Below are 13,273 nucleotides of genomic sequence, written 5' to 3'. Positions count from 1 at the left end.
GACAAAGAAGATTCTAGGTTTTATAGATACCTGTCACACTTCACTCAGCAGAGCAGGGGTGGCCTAAGACATTTTGGCACCTGAGGCAAACCTCCAAATGGTGCCACACACCTTCCAGGGAAGAAGGGTTGAGTGACGATCTACATCAGGAACAAGAGAGGAATAAAGATCTACATCAGGATTTGCTGCCCCTGTGAATCCTGTCACCTGAAGCCTCATGGGTGGGTCATCCCTTTTTAAAAAAAATCCCCTTGAATAATCTCAGTTCAGAGTACAGGTGGGAAGGGACTGGAGAGAGGGACGTTGTTATGCTTGGAAATTGAATCCACCAATAGAAGAAAACAGGAAAGCTATATGTGGGCTGTACCAGTGGTATATGGCTGGCATGGATGCTTTTCTAGAGGGTGGGGTGAATGGGGACAATTGCCCTGAACCAAAACCAGAATGAAAACAATGCTTCCTGCCTTAACTCTGATCTTGTGCCAATAATAATAGCACCCACCAGTGCCCATAGAGAGTTTACCTTAATGATGGATCCTGTGTTTGTTTTATTGTTAACCACATGGAAGGTTTGGTGAAGTAGGGGCATAAAGGTTTGAGATCTTACAGACTGTCAGCAGCTAGAAGGTTATGTAGGGAGAAATGGAGAGTTTTGGCTGTAACATCTGCAAATAGAATGGCTTAACAAAGTATTGGAGTTTGGCTTCATGGCCAAGTTAACAGATAGATTCAGGGAAGAAAAACAATGACAGTGTAACTTTATGGCAAATTGGATTGATTTTATTGAATAAAGTTAAAAAATGCTGTTGCACGCCACCCAGTCTTCAAGCAGTGTGAGACTCCAGGGTTTCCTCGCGCTTACCCAGGGTTTGGTTTCCTTATAATGAGGAACAGTGGAGACTGATGTCTTTATGATATATGGTTTATTTACACAAAAATGCAACCTGAGCCTACACACACACACACAACTGTGGCTTTTATCTTTCTCAATATTAGCCAGGTGACTAAGAGGTCCCACCCATTCTTCCTTTCTTATGCTAATGACCTGTATTTAGGGCCTTTAACTCACCAAGAAACTTCCCTGTCTTCTTCAACAGTGGAATCTCCCAAACTTACGACAATACATTCAGCAGTAAACCCTAATATAATGGGTTTTGGGGTTATGGTTTACAAGTTTTTGATAGTAGGGACATCTTTGTTATTACCATATGTAGGCAACTCCACTGGAATATAGTTTGATTCATTATATAGCTACTAATTATAAGCTTGATATGATTATATATTAATCAGGGTAATTTAAACGAATAACCTCCAACCATAGTTTCAGCTTCTATCTCTTTCTCTCTCTTTGAAAGCCTCTGTGTATTGAGTGGTATTATACAGCATATATAACAATGTTTATATTTTGTAGCATATTGCAGAACTCATTTAAAATGGGAAGAAAAAGGAAATCCATTTCATATTGCTGCTCTTTTGTCCTTTCGCTCCAATTGTCAAAATGCCCCCTATTTCAGTATGCAAACAGCATAGCAAAGCTGGGGGTGAGGGCATATCAGTACAGTGGTACCTCGGGTTACATACGCTTCAGGTTACATATGCTTCAGGTTACAGACTCCACTAACCCAGAAATAGTGCTTCAGGTTAAGAACTTTGCTTCAGGATGAGAACAGAAATCGGTCTTTGGCAGTGCGGCGGCAGCAGGAGGCCCCATTAGCTAAAGTGGTGCTTCAGGTTAAGAACAGTTTCAGGTTAAGAACGGACCTCGGGAACGAATTAAGTACATAACCCGAGGTACCACTGTACTGGAATCAACACAAAAATATCACAAACGGACTTGCAACAATGAGAATTACAAAATAACTATATGGCAACTATATCCCACCCCTTGTCAGCCAGCCAATGAAAACCCTTTCCAGAACAATAACAAGTCACAATTCTGGCCGTAAAACATCAGTCATTATTTAGCCAGTTGGAAGATGTATGTCTTCAGGGCTTTCTACAGGGCTTGAAGCCTGAAGGCCTTGCAGAGATCTGCTGGCAGGGACCTGGGGAAAGCTAATTCAAGGGAACAATAAGGAAGTAAAATAGGTGACAGCTTATCCAATACTATACTGTACACACTCTCATAAAGTCCTGTGAACTAAATAGGTTTTAATTGAGTAGACATGCATAGTATTGGACTAGAAAAGTTATTTATCTACATTATATTTAATGCCACTCTTTTCATAGAGCACTCAGAAGAGTTTATATCAATGAAAGTACAATACAATAATCACAAAACATAACAATAACTAAGAAGGGAATACAATTTAAAAAATCAATGCAACCCAGTTTAAAAACAACAGAAATTACACATTCCAATACAAACATTTTTTATTTTTGTCTAAAGGACAATGAAATATTTGATGAATCAATGTTCTAGCATTTATTTCACTTCCTTTAGCTTGGTTTACTGATGAAATAAAAGCTTTCTGTGTTCTTTCAGTTTAGTGTTTTCCAGTTTTAAAGTATGAGATGCAGACTCTGTACACAAAAAATAAAAATAATAAACTCAAAACAAATCTCAGCACTTGAAAGTTTCCTTTGCTTACTATAATCATGTAACCACAGAACAAAGAGATGATCTGAACCATCTGCTACCAAGATTAGTAAACTTACCAGAATTCACTAAGATCTCTTTTGTGCTTAACTTTAATCCTATCAGCAACTATGTATTATAGCTCAGCAAGCTGTCTTTTCCCACAAAGGAAACCTAAACAAAAAACCCTACTTGGAAGAAACTATTAAACAGCCGAGAATGGATGAGTATAGAAGATTCTATTCTGAAGAATACAATATTATGAAGAGAAAAAATAAGATTGGGAAGGTCCCAGGTTCCATACTCAGCATCTCTGGATAGGGATGGGAGAGATCTTTGTCTGAAAGCCAGAAGAGCTGCTGCCAGTCAGTGTAGGGAATACTGATCTAGATAGACCAACGGTCTAACTTGACATATATAATCATGGTGCTAGTGCTACATCATATCTATCCACCAAAGGTCTGCCATGTTGCACTTACCCACAGTTGCTTCAGCTTTGGGAAGATCAGTGCTTTTTTCGGGGGGGGGGAAAACACCCCTAAACATTTTTTGAATCTAAGTTTGGCCTCATTGAGTGGCAGTATTTCTATACGAGTAGGAAAATTAGAGTACCCCTAAACTTTTTTAAAGAAAAAAAGCACTGGGGGAGATCATGTATCTTTAGATCAGGGGTGGCTAAACCATATGTATTCATACCCTGGTCTGGTTCAGGCATTGCTCTAAATCAGAGCTTAATTTGATAAGAACTAGTTGCACCAACTATTGGGCTTGCGCGTGCGCGCACACCCACATACTTTTCCTCTTCCAGAACAGCCACAAAGAAAAGTTTGCCTCCGTTTTTTGTAACCATAGCTATTGCTTCCACTTTTTCTAACCACAGCTTCTGACAGCTTACAGTTCTCCTTTCAATGTCAGTTCCCTCTTGCATAAAAATAAGTTGCTTAATAAAATCTGAATTTGTTAATGCTATCTGAATTTGCTTGTCAATGGGCGTTTGCTACCTACTGTTTACACTTTTAAAAATGGCATTAATATATTCCTGCCTTGCATTAATCTGTCTATGGTCATGTTATTGGGAACTGCTTAAGGAGTTGTCAGTCATTAACTTGAACAAACCCGGAAAAAGAAACTAAACTAAAAGACGGTAGAAAGGATTGTGCTTTAGGGCAGGCACAGAGCTTCCACATTCATTCAGATCAGTGGAAGTATTTCTATTGCTATGCAACTTAGGGCAAGCACGGCTAAAGAAATATAGGCAAGGGATTTCTTTCCGGAATTAGTCCTTACAAAGTGTTACATGCATATACTAATCCTGAGTAAATTTCTGTTGTATACTGTCTATTCCCACCACCAGGGAGTTGGTGGTAGGCAGGAAGGAAAGCCATAATAAAGGCCATTTATCAAAGGGTGAAAGATATGCACCGCCTCCCACAGTACGAAGGCTGGAGGGTGTGTTGTTGTCAAATTTTGTGCTTGCTTACCACCACCACCAGCAACAAGGCAGTGTGGGGCCTGCAAGTTCCATGTCAAAGTACTCTTGCAGTCCACTTGGTATGAAAAGTTGGACCAACCTGTTATATGCTCCCAACTTCTCCAATTGATGTGAAATTCCTTTAAAAAAAAAAAAAAAATTTATTAAAGGTTTAATAGTTACAGAAAAAAGAAGAAAAAAACAGTAAAAAATTCACAATACATCAAAAATAAAAAGAAAAAAAACAAAAACAAAAAAGAACAATACAACAAAACAACAAGAAAAAGAAAAACATTCAAAAAACACATCCAATATTTCTATATCTCTACCTTTCATTTACTTGTATCATCGACCTCCTCACACCTCCCTTTTTTGTATTCTTGTTCAATTAGCTATTTCAGCAAATCCTTTCCATCTTTCTCAATTTTTGTTCTATAATTTATCTTAACACAATCTGACCTTAAATTTTACACTTTGGCCCATTAACAATCTATTTTTACTTAGTTCTTTATAACATTTCTGCTAAAACCATGTAACTTCATTCCAGCATCCTTCTAACATTCATTAATTTTACAATATTTCTGTAAATATACTTTGAATTTTTCCCAATCTTCTTCCACCAACTCTTCTCCCTGGTCTCGGATTCTGCCAGTCATTTCCGCCAGTTCCATGTAGTCCATCAGCTTCATCTGCCATTCTTCCCGGGTGGGTAAATCTTGTGTCTTCCAATTGATGTGAAATTCCATGGGCACCACAACCCAAGATCTTTTCCACACCACTGGAAAGTGGTATGTTTTAACACCCTCCACCTTTTGATATCACTTTACAAGTCCTTATGGAAATCCATTAGCAAATTTCTCCTAATGTACACATTTGGGGGTGGGGGTGGGGGTGGGGGTGGGCATGTTTACATTTAAATTACAACACTTAGAAATTGTTTTTTTAAGTGAAGAGGAGAGATGAAGAAAGGGGGAAAGGTATAGTATCTTACTATAACAAATGTTAGCAGTTAATATACACATTTTTGTACACAGTTTTGCCTGATGTACATAACTGCAACTAGATTTTCATACATGAAAAACACGCACACACTGTACTGTAATATATGCATCGTTCATACACATTACCAGTGCTTTTTTTCCTGGGGGTATGCATACTCCTAAACATTTTGTGACTCTGAGTTTGGCCTCATTGAGGGGTAGTATTTCAATATGAGTAGGAAAATGAGAGTACTTCTAAACATTTTTTTTAAGAAAAAAGGAACTTCACATACACATGTCAAGGGGTGGCTGTGTTTTGGTTCATATAGTTTTGGAAAGTGCATATTAGGGAGCTGTGCATTTACATGCAAATAATCTGATTTCACCCCATCCCTATTTAAGTGCACACAAAGACACACCCCTCTGGATATTAGATACATTTTCTCATGACTCATGCGTTTAATTTTCACTGAAATGCATCGACATTCTATGACTAAAGTTCTGTTTGATTTATGCAAGTGTTTCATGTCCTCAGCAGGGAACTCTGCAATAAACACTCAAAACTTACTATAAAAATAGTTTATTATAGGGATATCAGATTTTCTCTAAGACAGCTGACAGATATGAAATATGCTTACTCCATTGTTTGTACAATTTCAGGAGATCAAGATTAGCTTGGGCCTGAAGCAAATTTACTATTGGGCTTTATGTATTTGCCTTAGAACCGCTGCCCTTGAGTTACATTTACATTTACAGTTGAATTGGGAGATGATGCAAGCACCGTTTCTCTCCTGTAACCCTACACCCCTGCCTATGCTAAAGAAGAGAACATGAGATATACCACAAAGTAGAGTCAGAAATAGAGTGGTGGTAGATGGAACATCAGGAAAAACAACAGACAAAAGATGCTACCATTATCCTCATCTCATGATTAAACTATGAATTTAAAGGCAAAGGAATAATCTTCCAGTTCCAAACTATTATGTTTGCCAGTTTTTGCTAAAGCTTTAAGAAACCAGCATTTTTAAATTGCTTCAACTAAGGTCCGATAATAAAACATATTGCTAATAAGGCTGCAAGTACTTCAGTTTAACTTGAGGGGAAAACACACATGTACACACAAACATGTGTATTCCCCATGTGCAGACTTCTTAATCCAGGCGTATCTGTTCTAGGAAGTTAATACTTGTCGCGCAACATAAGGGAAAGAAACATATACCAGGTGTTTTGTGCTGTTCCACACATAATCAGACCCTTGGAAGCAACTCTCACTCCCTCTTGTGTACCTGACCGCCATTCTCCTGACCACCATTCTATGCTGAATGGATTCTGATGCAAAGGCGAATGAGATTCCTAAACCTTATGTGAAAAGGTGGTAAATTCAGCAAACACATTTTTTCTCCCTGCAACATAGTGAGCTGCGCCTGCCAGAATCCTGTTTCCTACACAACTGTTAAAGAGGCAGGAGGTCACCCAATTTATTGAAATGCCAATAAATATTTTTTTTTTTAAAGCCTTTCTTTTTGGCATGGGTTATTTAAAGAAGGGATATTTCCAAAATAATTTCTTCATTTCCCTTCCACTTTCTTGACTTTTTTGTTTTTGAAAGAAGATGCTCAGTTAGCGTTTGCAGTGACTTCTGAAAATGCTGACATGTCCATTTTATCATTATTTATGGTGTTTTTAAAAACTAGATGCAAACTGCCCTGCTAAAATATAGAATTGGCAACATTTACAAGACAACTGGGAAAGCCTGATAAACACCAGCGGGCTACTGCATGCATTGTCTGAAACGCACAATCCCCCTTTTTGTCAATAGTTGGTGCTACTTAGCCTTTGAGATAGCACCTCTTAAATCAATACATCCTTTTTAATTTTTAATGTCCCCCTGCCATTAGCTCATTCTCATGTCCCCTTTTTATTGCTTATCAAAGCAATTGGCTATGACCTTGACATTTTTTCTGTCTCTCTTCCCTTCCCTGGTTTTTGAGCAAAGCTCGTGTTTCAAGCACAGAAATCCCTTTCCAGTGATTTGACTCTTCCAGTCTAATGCTTTCAGGTGTGTACAGTGCATTGTTTTGCTGAAAGGCAGCTTTACTGTTCCCAGGATAAGGTATAGAAAGCCTGGGTTATGGGGCTCTTCACAATCCCATTCTTGTCATATATAAACAGCCAATGGCACATGATCAGAGACACTTCGTTTCACCATTACTGCAGGGAAGAAAGAAACCAAGGGCTGCACATTATTTAATGAGATGACATGGCACAAACATGTGTTCCCCTCTTATTATTTTTTCTCATTCTGATTTTCTCTGAGGAAGTTTAGGGAAATGGTCCATGTTTTCATCTCCTCGATTGCAACAAGTCAGGGTTGAGGCTTTTATGCTTTTCAAAAGCTTATTTCACACTCTCATGTTTTCAGGAATATTAACACAGTGTGTGTGTGTGTGTGTGTGTGTGTGCGCGCGCGTGCGCGTGCGTGTGCATGCGTGCATGTGCGCACACACACAAAATTTGCATAAACAAGGATCATAGAAATGATACATATAGGTAGACCAAGTCTTCTCATGTCAACTGCTTATCACAAAAAAACAGCAAATTTGCAGAAATATCTACAACATACTCTTGGTTCTTGGTTTGTGGTTTAGTTTAAACAAAAACAAAGGGGAAACAGGATAGAACAGAATTAACTCATAACATTCAGCATCACATAGCTAAACACCTAATCACTTACCCTTGTAGTTGTGCTTAGTTAAGTATGAGTAATAGTCATTTTCTTCTTTGTCCTCATTAGTCTTCGGCCCAACAAAATTCTAGTTGGAGCCATCACAGAGATAGTTGCAGGAAGCAACATGGGAGCTGTCTCTTTCTGCACTTTTAGAAATGGCAGCCATTTTTGTTATGCCACACACCCTCACCAGATGTTTTGTGACTGGCATCCAGAGAACTTTCTCCAAATTCCAGATGTGCCCACATACCCAAAAGGTTTGGTGACCCCCATGACTTCGTTTTATTTGTTGACTGTCAATGGACTCATCAAGCCTTATTTTCAAAAGTCTGTACCTTCTGATTTCAGAAACATGTTTTGACAGTTCCAACGAAGAATCTAAATGGGTAGATTTAAGAAATTATGGACTCTTAGTGAAAGTACGTTGCAACAAGAAAGGAGGAAAGTGTTCATCATGCTCTCATGAGACAAATGCTGGCTCAGAAGACCACTTTTGGAGCTGAGTACAGAAGTGTGTGTGGCTGAAAACATGTCTTGGATTAGTTACAACTCTAGCTTGGAAAATTCTGGCTTCCCTAACAAAAGGAGAGAGGAAAGAAAATGGAACTGGGGGAAAAGGCAGCCCAGAGAGAAAAATGTAACTCCTTTCCAGCATTTAGCACCTTCTCAATTTTCCTCAGTGTCCATTGCTCCATGGCAAATATAAGACCTTCTATCATCATAAATGCTTCCTTAGGAAAATTATACTGTTATAGCAAGGGTAGAGATCCCAAAACTTGCTATACAGCGAGCAAAGATTCACCCACAACAGGCTCAGAATCAGGGACATTGGCTCCCCAATTACTGCCCGGGGTGGGTGGCTGGTGCCGTGGCAAGTGTGGGCATGGCGTGCTGGGGGCGTCTCAGATTGCAGCATTGGAGAGGGGCACTGCCACCTCTCCAATTCCACCCCCAGATCAGGCTTGACTGGGGGAGGGGGTAAAGCTGCAAGTGATCTCAGCATTGGAGTGCTGCCACCTCTCCACTGCCTGTGGCCAAGTGGCAGATACACCCTTCCCTCTTGGCTGGCCCAGAGGTAGCCCTAAGGAGAAGGAGATGCTGCCACCATCGCCCCAGCCCCCAAAGTGCAACTTCCCTCGATGAGGGAATTGTGGTGGGGGCGCCCCCTCAAAAATGTGCCCAGGGCAGTGGCCCCCCACGCTACTCCACTGCTTAGAATGTAAGCAAACAAATATAGTGTCCAGGTTATGCCTGTGTTGCAGTACTTGTGAATGAATTGAATGAGCTTTTCAGTGGATATTGAGAGGACATTCCTTCCAGATTCTTAGGAACTTAGCTCTATGGGTTATCTAGGTCAGGCATAGGCAAACTCGGCCCTCCAGATGTTTTGGGACTACAGTTCCCATCATCCCTGACAACTGGTTCTGTTAGCTAGGGATGATGGAAGTTGTAGTCCCAAAACATCTGGAGGGCCGAGTTTGCCTATGCCTAATCTAGATACTGCAGAAAGCAAATTAAATAAAGGAATTGAATAAATTGCCTTGATGTGATGACTTTGTTCCATTATCTGCTGATTAAGTCTCTCACCTTCAATCAATCAGTCTTGGATTGCTAGTATTATGGAGTTCTTGAATATTTTTAAAAATAGAAATGATTCAGATAAATATTTAGCCACAGTTCCTTATGGGATTATAACAACTCTACATTTACCTGATTTAAGGTCCAAATGTTTCATTCATTAAATTAACATTTTATTTTTGTTGTTGTTGTTTAGTCGTTTAGTCGTGTCCGACTCTTCGTGACCCCATGGACCAGAGCACGCCAGGCACTCCTGTCTTCCACTGCCTCCCACGGTTTGGTCAGACTCATGTTTGTAGCTTCGAGAACGCTGTCTAACCATCTTGTCCTCTGTCGTCCCCTTCTTCTTGTGCCCTCAATCTTTCCCAACATCAGGGTCTTTTCCAGGGAGTCTTCTCTTCTCATGAGATGGCCAAAGTATTGGAGCCTCAGCTTCACGATCTGTCCTTCCAGTGAGCACTCAGGGCTGATTTCCTTAAGAATGGATACGTTTGATCTTCTTGCAGTCCACGGGACTCTCAAGAGTCTCCTCCAGCACCACAGTTCAAAAGCATCAATTCTTTGGCGATCAGCCTTCTTTATGGTCCAGCTCTCACTTCCATACATCACTACTGGGAAAACCATGGCTTTTACTATACGGACCTTTGTTGGCAAGGTGATGTCTCTGCTTTTTAAGATGTTGTCTAGGTTTGCCATCGCCTTTCTCCCAAGGAGCAGGCATCTTTTAATTTTGTGACTGCTGTCACCATCTGCAGTGATCATGGAGCCCAAGAAAGTAAAATCTCTCACTGCCTCCATTTCTTCCCCTTCTATTTGCCAGGAGGTGATGGGCCCAGTGGCCATGATCTTCGTTTTTTTGATGTTGAGCTTCAGACCATATTTTGCGCTCTCCTCTTTCACCCTCATTAAAAGGTTCTTTAATTCCTCCTCACTTTCTGCCATCAAGGTTGTGTCATCTGCATATCTGAGGTTGTTGATATTTCTTCCGGCAATCTTAATTCCGGCTTTGGATTCATCCAGCCCAGCCTTTCGCATGATGAATTCTGCATATAAGTTAAATAAGCAGGGAGACAATATAAAGCCTTGCCGTACTCCTTTCCCAATTTTGAACCAATCAGTTGTTCCATATCCAGTTCTAACTGTAGCTTCTTGTCCCACATAGAGATTTCTCAGGAGGCAGATGAGGTGATCAGGCACTCCCATTTCTTTAAGAACTTGCCATAGTTTGCTGTGGTCGACACAGTCAAAGGCTTTTGCATAGTCAATGAAACAGAAGTAGATGTCTTTCTGGAACTCTCTAGCTTTCTCCATAATCCAGCGCATGTTTGCAATTTGGTCTCTGGTTCCTCTGCCTCTTCTAAATCCAGCTTGCACTTCTGGGAGTTCTCGGTCCACATACCGCTTAAGCCTGCCTTGTAGAATTTTAAGCATATATAAAATATGAGATTTCAGAATATAACAGCTTAGCATTTTCATCACTCTAGGGGTCTCTAAATGATTGTGTCAATCATCCATGATTCCCTATGTTTCCTAAGGCCACCAGCAATTCAATAAGAAAGTTCCCCAAAGGTATCAGACCCTAGGATTTGCCATTTTAACAGGTCACTCAGTAAGCCTAAATCCTAATAGAAATTGTATGTCAATGACAAAGGCATTAAAGTAAGCTTCTTTCCTTTATATTAGCATCTTTCTGCCAAACACAAAAACCAAATCACGCATATGACCTGCCAAGTGTGTGAGACCCAATATGATTAGAAACAGACCCCTGGTTGTCATGGAAAGCCACTAAATCCCAAATCACACATAATGGGAAGGCCTCAGCATATCAACGGACCTGTGGATCCTCAACAACAGTCCCAAACCATCCCTGCCTCCGTCAAACAACCTATTAGACCACAGAGAAGCTGTAAACCACCAGAAACTGCATTCAGTCTCACATATCTAGCACCAAGTATATACCCTTGAAATCAAGACATTTGTACAACCTGCTCTGAACCTTGGTGTACCTGGTGGTAAGTCCTGATAGCACACAGTCCCAAAGGCAACACTAGAGTGTAGTCAGACAGTCCAAATGGTCAAATACCAGTCCAAGTCCAATACAACGAGCAAGGTCCAAAGTCAGTTCATAAGGTTAGGTTCTCACCTCTGCAGAAGATCCAGGGCTGGAACATCTGGGGTCAGTCCCAAAGTCACAGTCCAGTGACATCCCCAAGGCAACCAAGCAGTGGTCTTGAGTTTGCTCCTACTGAGCAGCTATGCCTCTCCACTTGATGAAGCATGTGACCCTCACCTGCCCTGAGCTTAATCCAGCTGAGTGACCACAAATATCCTTCCAGACCTAACGAGTCTCATGATCGTCACCTGGTCTACTAGTGAACTAGGCTATGTTCCCTTGCCTGCCTCAGTCTCCTGGAGTACACTTCTTGCAAAGCCTCAGAGTCCGCTGTGTCTATAAAGACGGGGGCACCTCTGGTTCTGGTGATGTTTTCGTTCCCCAGGATCCTGTGAACTGTCTGCAAGCCCAACAACATCCTCCAATGTCCTGTGAGTACCTCCTAAGTCCACAATCTCCCCCTCCTCATATTCAGCTTATCCTGGTGTGTGCCAGTCATGGCTACACCCCTCGCTGGGATCCTCCTCCCCTTCCTTGGTGTCCTGCCAGCTTATGCCACAACTCCAGTTAACCGTCAGTAGCAGCTATAGCCACCATGGCAGCACCAACCTAATGCTCTAGGTCAATGCATGATGCCAGCACCATGGGTTGTAATATTTCACTAATAGTGCAATAATTGTGCTCCACTCTAAGCAGCCGTGCAGCAAGTGATCAGAAGAATGGTCCACTAGTTTATAGGGATGGGAAATCTGGTGTCAACTTGCAGAGGTTGATGTTTCTGTTTTGAATTGAGAAGACCATGCAGACATCTTGGTTTATTTCTGTATATGGTCTGGAGTAATTCTAAGAACTCAACCAACTGGACTTCCAGAGTTTTCCTCAGGAGAAACAGTTCCACAGCATAATTCACTGTGAAAAATCTAGAATGAAGAGCAAGGATAAATAAACTGTTTGCTCAGTTCAACATTTTGGCAGGTAAAAATACAAATTGGCAGTTCTCTAATTAAGATAGACAAATTACCGACTTAATTGCCCGTACATAATGGAAAACAAATGCAAAGAGCAGCATTATCTGTAAATTCGGGGTGGGGGGGTGGGGAGAGATGTTTTCAATCTAACAGAGATAAGAGTTATAGGCAGAATTTATTTGAATGTGTTAACTTCAACTATTTTTTATTTTGTGTGTGTGTGTGAAAAACAAGGACCAGACATGAGCTTTATTAAGTTAAAAGTGCAAATAACTATTCCTTTTACATAGAACATAAATATCTGATATAAATACAGGATGATTTCCATGAGTGAATTGGTAACTATAGGTAAGAATGTGCCTTTACAGGTACCTCTAGCTTCTTAGATGAAAGGAGGCATTTGATATTCTAGCTACAGTGAAGTAAGCTCTATGGAGTCAGACTGTGAAGCAATTAATCTGGGGTGCCTGCATTGAAATAGCTGGCAGTGCAATCCCAAATACCGTATTTTTTGCTCTATAAGACTCACTTTTTCCCTCCTAACAAGTAAGGGGAAATGTGTGTGTGTCTTATGGAGCGAATGCAGGCTGCGCAGCTATCCCAGAAGCCAGAACAGCAAGAGGGATTGCTGCTTTCACTGCGTAGCAATCCCTCTTGCTGTTCTGGCTTCTGAGATTCAAAATATTTTTTTTTCTTGTTTTCCTCCTCCAAAAACTAGGTGCGTCTTGTGGTCTGGTGCGTCTTATAGAGCGAAAAATACGGTACCTTATTTTTACAAGAAAAGGAGGAGCAAAGGTACCTTCGATTTCACAGATTTCTGTACAAATGTACTTGGACTTACTTTGAATTAGTAGGGC

General features: G+C 40.7%; 1 long non-coding RNA gene across 2 annotated transcripts in view; it reads left to right on the top strand.

The window, feature by feature from the left end:
- Positions 1 to 11,841, top strand: part of LOC308475020 — a 29,960-nt gene extending 18,119 nt beyond the window's left edge. The window contains exon 3 of one of the 2 annotated variants that reach the window (XR_013985089.1): positions 11,741 to 11,841. This is a non-coding gene — a long non-coding RNA (uncharacterized lncRNA). Of the gene's footprint in view, positions 1 to 11,671 lie in introns of both variants that reach the window. The other variant, XR_013985090.1, reaches the window with a different exon arrangement.
- Positions 11,842 to 13,273: the final 1,432 nt, after the last annotated feature.

The sequence above is a fragment of the Podarcis pityusensis genome, assembly GCF_964106645.2.
Source record: "Podarcis pityusensis genome assembly, chromosome: 4".
Lineage (NCBI taxonomy): Eukaryota > Metazoa > Chordata > Lepidosauria > Squamata > Lacertidae > Podarcis > Podarcis pityusensis.
This window is presented reverse-complemented; position numbering and strand designations above follow the sequence as displayed.